Source organism: Puma concolor, chromosome B1 (genome assembly GCF_028749965.1).
Source record: "Puma concolor isolate L17-30 chromosome B1, mPumCon1.1.hap2, whole genome shotgun sequence".
Classification (NCBI taxonomy): domain Eukaryota; kingdom Metazoa; phylum Chordata; class Mammalia; order Carnivora; family Felidae; genus Puma; species Puma concolor.
This window is the reverse complement of record NC_141670.1, coordinates 40,765,107-40,777,308: the sequence shown is the minus strand read 5'-3', so window position 1 is coordinate 40,777,308 and position 12,202 is coordinate 40,765,107. Positions and strand designations below refer to the sequence as shown.

General features: G+C 38.9%; 1 protein-coding gene across 5 annotated transcripts in view; it reads right to left on the bottom strand.

Annotated features, from left to right (window-relative positions):
* Window positions 1-12,202, bottom strand: part of SLC20A2 (solute carrier family 20 member 2) — a 109,258-nt gene that overhangs the window by 73,061 nt on the left and 23,995 nt on the right. Inside the window, exon 1 of one of the 5 annotated variants that reach the window (XM_025921752.2) lies at window positions 2,497-3,499. The exons of the other annotated variants lie outside the window; for them this stretch is intronic. The gene's annotated coding sequence lies outside the window, so the exon portion shown is untranslated. Of the gene's footprint in view, window positions 1-2,496; window positions 3,500-12,202 lie in introns of those variants that run through there. 5 annotated transcript variants of the gene reach the window in all.

Genomic DNA, 12,202 nt, shown 5'->3' with positions numbered 1-12,202 from the left:
ATGCTAAATAATAACAGCAGTCCCAGTATTTCCAGAAGTCAGAATTCCAGCAGAGGGTCCAATCCTATTACCATCTACTTACATACAAGACAAGCAGAGCTCAAGGCATTCCTGTGCACACTGTTCCTTTCATATGAGACAAAACCGTTGAAATTCAATATAACAAAGCCTATTGCTACATAATTTCCTTTTGAAAGAGCACAAGCTAGAGATGTGATCACTGCGCACTTGCATCCAGCTTCAAGCCAAAAGGCAACCTGTTAGATAATGTAAGTTCCCATATAACCACACAGACAAGTTATCTATTACATAAACCCTCAAGTGGATGAAGAGAACCCCCAAAAAGATTCTTCGTTGCTTCCCTAAAAACTCCCTGAAAGCTTCGGAGCAGAAGGCTAATTCTCTAGGAATAAAGAGTAAAATAAACCTACTGCAGTCAGGAGCTACTCTGTCAGAGCCTCTGGGTCTGTAACTATTTTAAGAGGCAGAGGGCTAGGAGGAAAAGGCAGGCTGCCAGGGAAAGCGGTTTAAACAGGACTGGAGGACAGACACACACAGTCAACCGCAGGGAGGGCAACCATGATGGAAGGTACAGGTGTGCACAGCACAGGCGTGGAACCGTGGGCTGCTGGGCTCTTTCCACAGGCCCCAAATCTGCCCTGCTGCTCAGCATCTGGACCCCCATTTGTGACCATGAGCTGAGCTCACTGTGATCTGTCATGCTCAAGGTCATAACTAGTCAACAGAGACTTTACTAACGAGGGAACAATAACCGGTATCACTTCATCAGGCACACAAGATAAGAAGGAGTGAAAGGAATCACCACCCCAGCAAACAGAACAAATTCCCACACTGACGCTTACATCATTAAAATGATCTTCCCTTTCATTCACCTGTATCACTCTCTCACAGCACATAAATCATTAAAACGGACACTCTCAAAGTGTTTATGAGCATTTTAGCAACTCCTCCTAGAAGAACACAAGCTTCCTCTAGTAAAAATACCTATGGAAACTTCTGTTAAATTTTAAAAATGGATACATTTTGAACAGCTTTTCTTTTTCACAGGACTGAGCTACAACTGAGGGAATGAATAACAGCTTGAAAACGATCTAGGATCCAACTACAATGCACCTTTAAAAACACTCCGCGGACATTCAGATGGCGCCTTATTAACAATTAAAAGTAAGAATAAGAGTGGTGACTTCCTTGCAATGAAAGTATGTATTATGAAGCAAATACTGTAACAAAGACCTTTTTACTATTAAAGACGGTATTAGACTTTTCTATTATAATTACAATGAATCTGGACTGCAAATTTCTCTTCTGCTCAACAAAAAAACTTAAGTTTTAATAGGAGTTTCTTTCTAAAAATAGCTCAAGAACGCAGTTCTGTTTTTCCTTCTTACATTCTTTTCCTACTAAATGTACCACTGAAACACTTCCTTTCATTGTTGACACCTTAGGTCATTTGGATTTAAAATCAGACAATATATAATAACAAAGAAGTCTTTGAATAAAGCTTTCAAAATGGAAAATGGCATTTGAGGGAATGCCTCCCTCCTCGCTCACACAGATGACATGGGCACAGATGCCTGGTGAGGAGCTACCACAGCACCTACTAGAACTGCTTCATTAAAGTCAATATTCCTAGAGGGGATAGAATTTATTTGTTAATTAGTTAAAAAAATGTCCAGCCTGGTTCTCTGTTATAAGCATGTTATTTGGCATGAAGTTAGTGTACTCTGAATTAAAACACACCTCAAACTAAGCAAGGTGATGCAGATTTAATTAAAAATATTTGATATTAAAATCTTTAGTTTTCTTCAGTCTAAATTTAAGTTGGCAATGACTTGTTAAATTAAGAGCAGTTAAGATTAAAGAATTTCATGACTTTGGTTAATTGTGGTAATTAACTCAATCTTCCAGAGGATGCTTTCAATTACTTTGTAAAGCCTTCATCCTAAATTTGTTTAAGTGCTTCTCTTTAGAGGTATATGGGTCTATTTTTAAACACGAAATCTTTCTTAAAAAAAAAAAAAACTGTCCATCTGTACATTTTACACAATTACATATGACACTCCCATTATTTCTGCATATAAATTGTAACTCACAGTAAGTACAACAGGAATCTACTTTTAACTTTTTTTTTTCCTGAGAGTTAGGTTACCATAGAAATAAAGCTCAATGAGACAACCATTCCATTAATCAAATATTTTAACAGATAAAATAAGGAATAATCTACAGACTGCTTCTGCAAAGATAAAAACAGTAAGAATCAAATACTTTCTCTTGGGAAAACCAAATGAGGTAGGTTTCTTGCAGTGGGATACACGGTAAAGAAAAACCTTTGCCACCATTCTTAGAATCCCCTGAAGTAGCCACCCCAAAGTTTCCAGTTTTCCCAAGAGATGAAAAGTTACTATGATAGCAACATTAGGAAGATTTAAGGAGAGAAGAACAAAGAGAAATCTTAAAAACCCAGCCACTACTTACAAGCACTTTCAAAGGAAATCTGAGCCGCAATTCTTCAGAAGACTGTTCTCCCGACCATGAACACAATCTGAAGTCTAAAATAGATATCCTATCACCTTAGGCCGAGAAGTCACATTTCAGCTTACTAACTTCTACTTGGGTAAACAGTTTTACAACTCCTAGAACAAACCCCAGCTAAAATTAACCGCACCGGCGCAGCAGGCAGGAACTCGCTGATTTGCATCATGTGTGCTGGGATTTATTCACTAGGACAACATCGGTGTCCTCTTAATGGGAAATTTGGCCAAGGGGCGTGCTCTGCTGAACAATACATAGCATCATGATTATGCTAATTACTGAATTCAGTCCAATAATACTAACTTCTTTTAAGTTGTTTTCGCAAGTACTGACAAAGAAAGAGTAAGCTCTTTTTCACAACAGGCGCTCACTTGATTTTTTAAGCACATTCAAATCAAACAAAACTTTGGCAACAAGGTGGCAGTGCTGTATGCTCCTCACAAGGAAAAGCAAAGTAAAAGGACGTTTTGTCAGATTCTTTACACAGTGTGATTAGATGTGGTACCATGTGAAATTGAATGGGAATCAAATATACAAACTAGTAAGTTTAACAAGTACTCTTCAATGAAAGCTTTTTTCTTGATATAAAACGAACCAATGTCCTTCACTTGCTTTCTAGCTTTGTCTTCTGCACTTCCAAGGAGTTGCTATTAGGACACAGGTTCACTAATAAATTACAAGTGAGAACAAACATCTCAAACATTTGCAAAAGGCATCGTCCTTGGCAAGAAACATTCTGAAGTGCATTTAACTGCGTGGCTAGCTGGAACTGGTAAACTGTCCTCTATAGATGACAGACCATCTATAAATCATGTTGACACTCATGTTAACAGCTGAAGACCCCAAGCACACATCTGATAGTCAAAAGAGAACGAGAAATAGCACAGAATTTCTTTTAAAATATATATACTTCCAAATATATATATGTACTTCCTTAATAAGTACAACTTATTATCAAAGCCACAGAATTGCATAACATCTACTCAAGATGGTTTCGATTAGTTTTAAACATTTGAGTTCTGGGGGCGCCTGGGTGGCGCAGTCGGTTGGGCGTCCGACTTCAGCCAGGTCACGATCTCGCGGTCCGTGAGTTCGAGCCCCGCGTCAGGCTCTGGGCTGATGGCTCAGAGCCTGGACCCTGTTTCCGATTCTGTCTCCCTCTCTCTCTGCCCCTCCCCCGTTCATGCTCTGTCTCTCACTGTCCCAAAAATAAATAAACGTTGAAAAAAAAAAAAAAAAAAAAAAAACATTTGAGTTCTGGTGACATACTCTGGTCTTACTGGACACTTTATGAAAGATCTCAAAACACATTACAAACCTCAAATCCCCAAACACATCAGGGAGATATTATTCCCACCCACCCCCTTTTTTTTAAACACATGGGTAAAACAGGGAAATTCAATGACTTGTCCAAGGCTTCATTCTGAATCAACACTGGATCATTCCATCGCCCTCCTAACCTCTGTATGACATATATGTCTTCCATATTAACCATTTAGCTATAATCCTATAGATCTTTTCTAAGCTGTTTTCCTGATTTTAAAATGTTAGTTTAAGAATGCAAGAGATTTAAAAAAAAAAAAAAGAAGAAGAAGAATGTAAGAGATTTATTCTACTTAACTCCCAAATCCCAGGTCTGTGCTACTGGGTTTCACTCCTTGACTCTCTGTCACAGGTAGGTATCCTATTACATGGATCTTTAAGACAGGACTATGCTCTTATGAAGCACCGTCCACCTATGGCACAAACACCCAAAGTGGTAAACAGGTTGATTCCCATTGGCATGAGCTGGTAACCACCAGCACAAACCTCCTCCAAGTTGTTTACAAAAACTGCTAGCTGCAGGTCTGGGATGCCACCCCCAATGCCCAATGGTAAGCAGGACTCGCTAAAACCCTTGCAAGATGGTAGCTAGAGGTACACTCACCACTACCCCAACCCAAAGTCACTGGAGGTAAGCATTTCCCACTCTATGCCAAAAGGAAAGAAGTTGGCACTATCAAAGATGACTAGCCCTAATCAATATAATTAACTCTTAGCGATCGACAGCAAACTCACTCTAGAATTCTTAATGCCAAAAGAAGATGCTGTGAGGCTATTTTTGACACAATCATCCTTATCCTGTTATCATAGTTTGGAAAAAGAGTTTCTTTTTTTTTTTTTTAATGTTTATTTATTCTTGAGAGAGAGAAATAGAGTATGAGCAAGGGAAGGGCAGAGAGAGGGAGACACAGAACTTGAAGCAGGCTCCAGGCTCTGAGCTGTCAGTACAGAGCCCGTCACAGGACCTGAACCCATGAACCGTGAGATCATGACCTGAGCTAAAGTCCGACGTTCAACCAACTAAGCCACTCAGGCACCCCTGGAAAGAGTTTCTAAGCTAAAACACATTCCTTCCCTAAACCAGAAAGAAAAAGCAAATACACCAACTTTATTTAGGCACTGGAGTTTGCATTGCAGAAGAACACTATGATAAGTCTTATATCCATTATACGGAGGGCAGGGAACACTGAGTTTTCCAGTTCCTCATGTATCAAATATGCTGAGTATGACTCCACTGTTTCTTTCAACACTGGCCACACCTGTTCCAAAATGGAAGAACCAAAACATTCCAAAGAAAATAGTGTATCCTCCAATTTACATTAGTCACTCTGCTGCTTCCTTTTCATTAGTGAAAATAATTTAAGAGTCAACTGTACTTTTGTTCCAGGCATACTTATGACAGTAGAGAAAAACCTATGTGCATCATTAAAAGCAAGGTAAATTCTCCCCATTTGTTCTCAGGAAGTTTTGGTGGTGGGGAGGAAGGCCAGGCAATGCCATGTGAGTGGAAGGAAGATGGTGATCTATGGCTAATCTAGTGCAACAGATCCATGCAATTGAAACAAAAACAAAAACTAGTTTTATGAACTCATATTAATGAATTAAACTGGATATCGACCCTCTAGAGTAGCCACATACATGATTTTAAATTTTCTCGTAGTAAAGTAAAAAAATAATAAAAATAACAGGTAAAATTAATTTGAATAATATATTTGGTTTAACTCAATATATCCAAGATACTATCATTTCAACATGTAATGAATATAAAGATGACTAATGAGTTGGTGGGAGAAATGGAAAGCTGAAGATCAGAAGATCAGGGGCGGGGGGAGGAAAAATGATCTAGGAAGGAGAAAGACAGGACCAAAGGAGGATGGATAGCCCAAAAGGAGGGAGAAGGAAAGAAGGAAAGAATTTCCCCCCAGGCATGGAATTCAGTCATAAAATCATGTACCAGATACTGGAATGCTCCTGTTCGGGGCTAGGTGCTGCCGATACAGGGAGGGCAGACAAGATTCTGGTGCGAAGGGCAGACCCACCCAAACAACGTTCTGGTAAGCACAAAGACACAGTGATGTGCTCTGTGCTCTGGGAGCACAACTAGGGCAGAGTGGGGAAGAGATGTAGTTTATTTTTTAAATGAAGGGTTTTTTTTTTTAATAATTATTTAGTTTTGAGACACACACACAGAGAGAGAGAGAGAGAGAGCGCTAGCGCAAGCGGGGGAGGGGCAGAGAGAGAGAGGAGACAGAATCCAAAACAGGCTCCAGGCTCTGAGCTGTCAGCACAGAGCCCAACTCAGGGCTTGAACCCATGAACCACGAATTGCCACCCAGGTGCCCCTTCTGAAATATTTAAAAATCACATCTGGACCCAGCAGTAAAATTTCCATTCTGAGCTTTTATCATCTTCAAATTAAATCTGGTTATTTGGTCCAACTAGTGAGGGTGGTGGGGTAGGGAAAGAGTAGAAAGGGGGGAAAAAAAAACCCTCATGTATCTCCATGGTTCTCAGTTTTTCAGAGGATGACATAAAATACTCAAAGCCTCCATGCTGGAAAAAATACATGATCAACCCACTAGGTAAGCAACTCTTCTTTGGATGCAGCTGTGGAGTCAGAAAGAGCTGGGTACAAAATGTAGTCTCCCACCTACCAGCTCTATGACTTCAGGGAACTCAGCTAACCTCTATGACTCTGCTTCCTTACCTGTAAAACAAGGGTAATAATGCCAACATCAAGGGCCAGTGTTAAAACTCCCTGAGATGCCATATAGCACCAGCACACATGAGCTCTCAATAAACAGCTGTAGCCATCATGATCACACCCCTTCTGCCATCAACGTAGTCTTTGCTGAAGATCAATTTGGGACATTTACTGAGTGAGGAAGGATTAAAGGTTCCCGACTTTTATAGCTCAAGGCTTCAAAAAAAAAAAAGTTGAAAGGGGCTTCAAATGATTACTAGGTATTTCAGGGGAGCCTAGGGTCTATAAACTATCCCTCTGAAAACTGTGTAGCTTTGACAGCCTGATTTTCTCTATTTGATCACCTCATGTTGCTGGCCTAAGGATCAATCAGAATTTAGGGACACTAAGCACATTCATGAATTCCCTATCTTGGCAGACTATTGCAGTAATGACCCCCTATTTGTTCCTGCTTCCCTATATCCACACCCTTTGGCCTGCAAGACAAGAGCAAAGTTGAAAAGTGCTGACCCATGGGGGCTCGCCCTCTCTTGCTGCACTTTGGACCCCAAGAACACCTCATGAAGAAGCCCTGGCCAGCCCACTGATGATGACCATCTGGGACAAAGATGTGCCACCTGCTGCCAAGGCTCCTGCACCAGCCAGCAGGGCAACTCCGGACATGTGCAAGAGGCCATCATAGACTGTGTGGCCCCAGCAGGGCTGTCAGCCACCTGCAGAGAACAGCCAGGCTAGCCCAAACCAAAAGAACCACCTCAGTGACCTATGTTATTGTGAGGCATCATATGTGTTTGTTTGTCTAAGTCACTAGTATTAGGTGATTTGTTACACAGCAAAATCTAATATACATATCTTCAAAAAATTTGTAACATTCCATCCCTGGATCTCCAAACTAAACCTTTCAAGACTAACTGATGTCTGTTATTCTTAAAATTCACAATTCTGCTTACTATATTTACTTTATCATATCAATTATTATGTTAATCAAACTAAAATGAAACAGTGATATGGTCTGATTATAAAACTGCTACAGTGGTAAGTTCTCCATTTAGTCCATCCTATAATTTGAAACAAAATACACATGGCCTTTAATGCTACAACTACACATATATGCTAAAGAGATGGTTCTTTCATCCTAGGCTTCAGAGGGATTATACTGGCATAGGTCACAGCTATCCAACCTGTTTTAGTACTTCAGAAATGGATTAGAGTACCAATTTACCCACATATGAGCAGAAACCTCTAACTCCAAAAGTGCAAACCATTTCCTCTTCAGCAGTCATTTTTTTGTAAGCTAAAAAAAGAGAGAGAAACATAGCAAACTCTTAAAAACAGTTCTTTTTAAAACTCTGCTAAGTAATTAATTCAGCATGATTTTATAACACAATTTATATCAGTACTGTGAACATAATGGCAGTACTGTTACTGATAGTGTTTGAATACTTATTTTAACATAGCTGATTTTTTAAAGTATCTTAGAATAATACTGGGAAATTTTTACTGTTTGAATACATTCCTAAAAGGTCATCCATTTCACAAACACTTGCTGGGGTGGCTGGGTGGTTCAGTCAGTTGAGCGTCTGACTTCAGCTCAGGTCATGATCTCACAGTTCGCGAGTTCAAGCCCCATGTTGGGGTCTGTGCTGACAGCTCAAAGCCTGGAGCTTGCTTCAGATTCTGTGACTCCCTCTCTCTCTGCCCCTCCCCTGCTCGTACTCTGCCCCCCTCTCTCTCTCTCTCATAAATAAATACACTTAAAAAAAAATTTGTTAAACACTTGGTTTCTGCCATCATGAAACTCCCAAGCATCTGTAAGATTTGTATGAATGGCAGGATGTTCATGATTATAGCAGAAAATAGTGTGAATGAAAGTTCTGCCTTCAGGAGGCTTATAATCTGGTATGAGACATCTCGGTAAATATAAACTGTCTACCATATAAGAGAGTAATCAGTAAGTATCTCAAAGGGTAAAATTTCATTCCATTAGAAATCTAAGAAAAGAAGAGGCTTCTAGTTGGGTTAATCAGGAAAAGGCATCTTGGAAAAAGTGACATTTGAATAGCACCTTTGCATACTGGTGAGCTTTCAAAAGCAAAAGGAGTGGAAAGAACATTATACAGAAGCAATGACGTAAGCAAAGATAGAGAAAAAGGAAAGCTACAATGTATGCCTGGGGAAAGGAATGGATTCAGAATCCATCTGTATTTGCCTGGGTTCAAATTCTAGCTTCATCATCAGTAGTTGTTGACCTTGGGCAATTACTTTTGCTATGCCTAGTTTCTTTATCTTTAAAACGGGGATAGTAATCTACATACTTCATAGGGCTATTATGAAGATTACATGAGTTTATATTTATAAAGCATGCAGAACAGTGCCTGGTGTTTAATATATAAACATTTCATTAAATAAATAAATTCACACATTTACGCATACACAGCAAGGTATGCAGGCAAATGTGCATGAATATAGATATAGAGATAGCTATATCACTGAGGACAGTACCTGGTAGGTAGCAGGCGCTAAATACACTTGTAATTTTTTCCCCTTTGTCTAGAGTTCATAAAGAGTCACACTAGAGTACAGGGTCAGCCATATTTTAAGATGCCCCAACATTAGCCTCCACTCAGTTAGAAGAGTTTCACTCCTTTCTCTTGGGGCAACACTTCTGCATTTGCTGATATAAGATGCTCTGCTTGGAACTGCCACACAGACACAGCCTGGCTGTCAGATTCAAACAAACAAGAACTAGTATCTTATGTAATAAATACACCTTCAATGAAAAAATAAGCATAGGCTTATTATTAAGTACAAACTGAACCTCTACAGTTAATTAGTCAGGCTAACCTAAAATAACAAACAAATGTATCCTGATATTTTAGGGAAAACAGCATTAGATTTAAAGCCATAGTATTTCAAAATGTAGGTTAACAAAATCTTACTAATTCTACTCTAACTTGGCTTCAAGGTAGTCATATATCTACACTGAAAATACTTTCAAATGCAGTCTTATTACTTGAATCTATTAAGAAAATGTTAAACTGAGTTCTGTCCATTTTTAAGGCAAAAGTACTAAAGATAGTTAAACATACTAAAATAAATACTGCTAAAACTACTTGAAAATATTCTAAGTTGAAATAAGTAAAACTGTCCTGCAATCGCATACTATTTATTTGTTTAGAAACCTCTTTCTCACAGATAATGCAAAGGCAAATTTCACCCATCACGAATCAAACTTGGTGGCCAATCCTGGATTCATGAGCTGTGCTTAACTGCTAATCAGAAACACCCATTTCTCAGTTTATGCAATCCAATTATAAGAAAACTATTAGGAATCAGGGAATAAGCTACAGACTTCCAAAACCTTTTGGTACGTTAGCACTAAACATTAATTTTTGTTATCTCAATCTGCACTGCTCCATAAGCAATCAAGCATACTTCAAAAGTATGTACCATCTTTTTTGGATAAGAGCTACTCTACTTTCTAACTTGAGATTTCAGACTTTCAAAGGAAAAGAGGGCTGTAGGAAAGTACTTAACAGAGCCCTATTGCTGGGATCATTCAAATTGAAGTTTACTAGCTTTGCAACCATTGGCAAGTTACTTAACAGAATTCTCTTTGCCCACCTGCAAAATAAGGATAAGAATCCACTTCCAAGGACTGCTGAGAAAACAAGTTAATGCACATATAGTACTCAGAACAATGATTCACACAGATTTCTATACATAAATTTATATATATTTTTATTTGTGTGTGTGTGTGTGTATATATATATATATATATATATATATATATATATATGGAGAGAGAGAGAGAGAGAGAGAGAGAGAGAGAGAGAGAGGGAGCACGCTAGTTAGCTACATAAAAGAACAATGAGTGGGAATTCCAGATTGAACCACCTGTATGTAGTAATGAATCTTTTTTTGGGCTTTTAGGTTCCTTCTCTATCTTATTTTAGATGCACAGGAAACTTACAGGGTAAGAATGAAAGGATCCTCATAATAACAGCCCAAAGCCACCAGTTTTATTATTAATAATTTCAAATATGTTCTCATGGGTCCTCAAGTATTTGTAAGGTTTGTTTGAAAGACAAATAAATGCTCAAGTATGTGGTAGAACACAGCACTTGGTACTTACTAATTTACCAAGAGACATGGGAAATCAAGCATGTATGCTCTAGGGGCACCTGGGTGGCTCAGTCAGTTAAGTGTCCAACTTCAGCTCAGGTCATGATCTCATGGTTCATGGGTTTGAGCCCTGCATCGGGCTCTGTGCTGACAGCTCAGACAGAGCCTGGAGTGAGCTTCGGATTCTGTCTCCCTCTCTGCTCCTCTCTGGCTCATACTCTGTCTCTCAAAAATAAACGTTAAAAAAAATTAAGAAAAAAACAGAACATATGCTCTAATTTTTTATAGCTTTGCTGTAAATGGATGTGGTCTGTTCCCAACCAGATAAACTAAGTGGTCACTTTTAGAGTAGGCTGTTCAAAATCAACCTCAAACTAAAAGAGATGAAATATTCATAAGAGATTCTAATTTCACTTGGCTACAAGAACCCAGTAGGTGGCTAGTTTCTTCAGGGGGGTACAGCCTAGTCTCTTGATGATAAAAGTACATGACTGTATCTCTTAAGCACTAAACATTTCATTTAAAAAAACGCTGCAATAAGTGCTCACTTTTAAAAGCAGCAAAAAACAAGAGGATTGATTAACAACTCAGCTCGAATATTTATAATAGCCAGTAATTATAATCATCCGAAAGGCCATTCTCAGAAACACCAAAGACCAGTTTCTTTCCATAGGCCCTGGCTCACAAAAAGATGGGTGGACAAACAGTACTGGAATATCTGCGGTTGATTGTAGACGGTGAAATAATAAACAATTACCCATTTTAGACCTTAATGTGGTCATTGTAAGAGTTGGTTTCTCCTTTTTCTTGACATTATATTTTCCTCTCTCCAGTTGCCAGGAAAGGGTGCATTTCCCAATTCTTTGACTCACATCTGTTTCTAAAAATGCTCTTAAAAAATGACTAAAAATTATTCTTTTTAGTTTCACCAATTGATATCCTTTTTTTGTAAACATATTTAAAGGAGGGGCTCTTGATCCAGATTTAAGGCTTTTTTTTTTTTTAATTTTTTTTTCAACATTTATTTATTTTTGGGACAGAGAGAGACAGAGCATGAACGGGGGAGGGGCAGAGAGAGAGGGAGACACAGAATCGGAAACAGGCTCCAGGCTCTGAGCCATCAGCCCAGAGCCTGACGCGGGGCTCGAACTCACGGACCGCGAGATCGTGACCTGGCTGAAGTCGGACGCTCAACCGACTGCGCCACCCAGGCGCCCCCAGATTTAAGGCTTTTTAAAAAACTTTTTAAATAAAAGGAATGGAAGTATAACTGGGTAGCAAATTAATAAATTCCAACTAACATTCTGACTTTGAATAAGAAAAATCTTGTCCTTATTATTCAAGCTTATAAGATTATAAAATAATAAGAAACCAGTTAGACAAAGGGTATTCTGGTTGTTCATACACAGCATATCAGAACGATGTACACCCAAATCATGACATCAGACTAGTACTCACTATTCCTTGTGTAAGTGTTAAATAGGCCATCTCTTTGCA